The sequence below is a fragment of the Galeopterus variegatus genome, unplaced genomic scaffold (assembly GCF_000696425.1).
Source record: "Galeopterus variegatus unplaced genomic scaffold, G_variegatus-3.0.2 Scaffold49, whole genome shotgun sequence".
Taxonomy (NCBI): Eukaryota; Metazoa; Chordata; class Mammalia; order Dermoptera; family Cynocephalidae; genus Galeopterus; species Galeopterus variegatus.
This window is the reverse complement of record NW_007726160.1, coordinates 792856-796636: the sequence shown is the minus strand read 5'-3', so window position 1 is coordinate 796636 and position 3781 is coordinate 792856. Positions and strand designations below refer to the sequence as shown.

At 37.2% G+C, this 3781-nt stretch overlaps 1 pseudogene; it reads left to right on the top strand.

Annotated features, from left to right (window-relative positions):
- The first annotated feature begins 2939 nt into the window (after positions 1 to 2939).
- LOC103590481 lies at positions 2940 to 3244 on the top strand (annotated as a pseudogene).
- Positions 3245 to 3781: the final 537 nt, after the last annotated feature.

Below are 3781 nucleotides of genomic sequence, written 5' to 3'. Positions count from 1 at the left end.
GAGTCACTCAAGGAGCCTAGAAAAAGAGGAAGAATTCCTCCTTCCACTCAGAGTATTAGAAGATGCAACTGACCTACCAAATGACCAGAAATCAATATAGAGATACTAGAAACACACAAACACACACACACACAAAACAGAAAATATGATATCACCAAAGGTATATAGTAATTCTCAAGTACCAGACCCTCCAAAACAGGAAACCCTTGATGTGATCAAAAAGGAATTCTGAAAAACTATCCTAAGGAAACTCAATGAGATAAGAGAGGACTCAGTTAGACAACACAATAAAACAAGAAAAAATATCCAGTTTATGAAGAAGGAAATTTACAGAGAGATAATACCTTAAAAAAGAATGTAGTGGAACTCATGGAACTGAAAGATTCACTCAACGAAATAAAAAATGCAACCAAGAGCTTAAGTAGCAGATTAGAGAAAGCAGAGGAAAGAATTTCCAAACTCAAAGATGGTATTTATGGAATAATCCAGGAAGACAATAAATAAATAAACAAATAAACAAACAAATAAATAAATAAATAAAAGAATTTTTAAAAATGAAGGAAGTCTAAGACAGCTAAAAGACAACCTTAAGTGCACAAACATCCAAATCATGGGTGTTCCAGAAGAGGAAGAGAAAGATAAAGACATTCAAAAATCTATTCAATTAAATAATATGGAAAATTTCGCAGGCATAGGGAGAGACACAGACCTTCAGATCCAAGAAGCTCAAAGATCCCCAAACAGATTCAATCCAAAAATGTCCTCTCTGAGACACATTATAGTAAAAATGGCATACCTCAAAGACAAAGAGAGAATCCTAAAAGCAGCAAGAAAAAAGTGTCAAGTCACTTATAAGGGTGCCCACATTAGACTTACAGCAGACTTCTCAACTGAAACTCTACAGGTCAAAAGAAAATGGAATGACATATTCAAAATGCTAAAAGAGAAAAACTGCCAGTCAAGAATATTATACCAGCAGGCCTATCCTTTAGAAATGAGAGAGAAATAGTATAGTTCCCAGACAAACAAAAACAGTGGGAGTTCATCAGCACATGACCAGCCCTGCGAGGAATTCTCAAGAAAGTCTTGCATCTGGTATCTGAAAAAACAATAATCACTACTATGAATACACAAGAAAAAATAGAACCCCCTGGTAAATTACAAATACAAATGAGAAAGAAAAAAGAAACTAAATCCTACCACCCCCTAAAAACCCAACAAACTTGAAGACAAATAATAAAGGCGGAGGGAAGGAACAAAAGATATTTAAAACATCTAAACAAAAAGTGATAAAATCCCAGGAGTAAGACAATACCTCTCAATAACAACCTTGAAAGTAAATGGATTAAGTTCCCTAATCAAAAGACATAGACTGATGGATTGGATCAAAAGGCTAGACCTAACTACATGCCATCTTCAAGAGACTCACCTCACCTGTAAAGATGCACACAGACTAATAATGAAGGGATAGAAAAAGATATCTCACACAAATGGAAACCAAAAATGAGCAGGAGTAGCTATTCTCATATCAGATAAAATAGACTTTAAACCAAAAACCATTAAAAGAGACAAAGACAGCCACTATATAATGATAAAAGAATATATCCAGCAAGAAGGCATAACAATCATAAATATATACACACCCAACAATGGAACACCCAGATATATAAAGCAAACACTATTATACCTAAAGAAAGAGATAGACTCCAAAACCATAATAATGAGAGACCTGAACACCCCCTTTCATCATTAGACAGATCATCCAGGCAAGAAATCAACAGAGAAACACAGGATTTAAACTACACTTTAGACTATTTGGACCTGGCAGATATTTACACATTTCATCCAACAAGTACTGAATATATATTCTTCTTATCAGCACACAGAACATTCTCCAAGATAGACCACATGCTAGTTCACAAAGCAAATCGCAACAACTTTAAAAAGATCAAAATCATCCCAAGTATCTTTTCAGACCACAATGGATTAAAACTAGAAATTAATAGCAAGTGAAACTCAGGACTTTATACAAATACTTGGAAGTTAAACAACAGGCTCCCAGATGACCTATTGGTCCAAGAAGAAATTAAACAAGAAATCAAAAAACTTCTAGAAACCAATAAAAATAAAGACATATCACATCCAAACCTTTGGGATACTGCAAAAGCACCGCTAACGGGAATTTATAGCAATAAGTGCTTACATCAAAGAAATAGAAAGATTACAAGTAAACAGCCTAATGCTACAGCTCAAAGAACTAGAAAAAACAAGAACAATCCAATCCCACAGTTAGTAGATAGAAATAAATAATTAAGTTCAGAGCAGAACTAAATGATACAGAGACCCAAATGATACAAAAGATAAAATGAAAAAACAAGTTATTTTTTTGAGAAGACAAACGAAAGAGACAAACCATTACCTAAGTTTATACAGAAATTGTAACATATTATAAAAGATTAACAAAAATAAATAGTATCTAGTACCTGATTTTGAGATAAATATACACTAGTTAAGTCAGTGTGATATTGCCATAAATACAGACATAGATTAATGAAATTGAAATGAAAGAGACTAAATAGACCCTCACATATAAGATCTATTGAGCTTTGACAAAACTGCCAAGGTAATTCATGGAAAAAGGATAATATTTTCAGTAAATGGTGATGATTCTATGTGGAATGTCCTTGTGGAAACTGAATATCCCCGTGGAAAAGAAAAAACATAACCATCTCTTTGCAGAATATGTAGAAATTAATTAACAATTAAGTATAAATTGAAACATAAAAGCTAACATCTTAAAAAGGGCAGCACCCCAGGCTCCAGCACCCTGGACCAGGCACCCAGGTCCCTACAGCCGGAACGTACCATCACCATTGGGCTCTGTGGCAGGAGCTGCTGTCCCTTTCAGACCACTGTTTAATGACTTTGGACTGCTGTCCATGGGCTCTGGGCAGGCAATGAAGCCACCTAGTGCCTAGAGCTCCCAGAGCAACTACACGGTCCTGCCGCCGGTCATAGAGAAGATGGACAAAGAGATCCGGCCCACCTCTGCTTGCAGCAAGAGTGCCATGGAGCACCTGAAGCGAGAGGTATCATCCATGCCTTGGCCCTAGTCAGAGAATGCCTGGCAGAGACAGAGTGGAATGCTGGCATGGCACAGGAAGCACCTCAGCCTCAGTATGTGGACCTTTCCAGGCCACTGCAAAACTTCCTTCATCCTGGCCTTCTCCTGAAGTTGCACTAACCATCTTGTGCTTCCCGTCCTGTGTCCCTTGGTGGGTGACCTCCAGGAACCAGGGGGTGGATCTCACTCCAGTTGGCAACACTAACTGTACCCCCCAAGAGTTAGCAAAGGTGTCACTGTGAGTTCCACCCATGACCTACTAGAAGTGGTGATCCAGCTGAAAACTTCTCCTTCCTGTGGGCCCCACCATTCAGCACTTCTGGCCACTCTGTCTCAAGCCTCCTTTTCCCCCTGACAGGCTTAGAAGGCCTGTCACTTCCCTGCCTGGTCTCCTGGGCCATAGCAACTCTTTCCTTGGTGTGTTTTTTGCTATGTATGCCCTTTCTATATATAAAAAAGATGATTTGGAGTTATTCTCTATCTCAAAAACAAACAAACCAACAAACCAACAAACAAAAAAACCCAAACCAAACAAAAGAAGAAAACAGAAGAAAATTTTAGTAAAATCAAAAAAGCAAGAACCATAAAAATGAAACGTTCTTTATAAAAATTAAATATTTACTAGTCAAAAGATACCACCAATTAAAAGAATCAAAA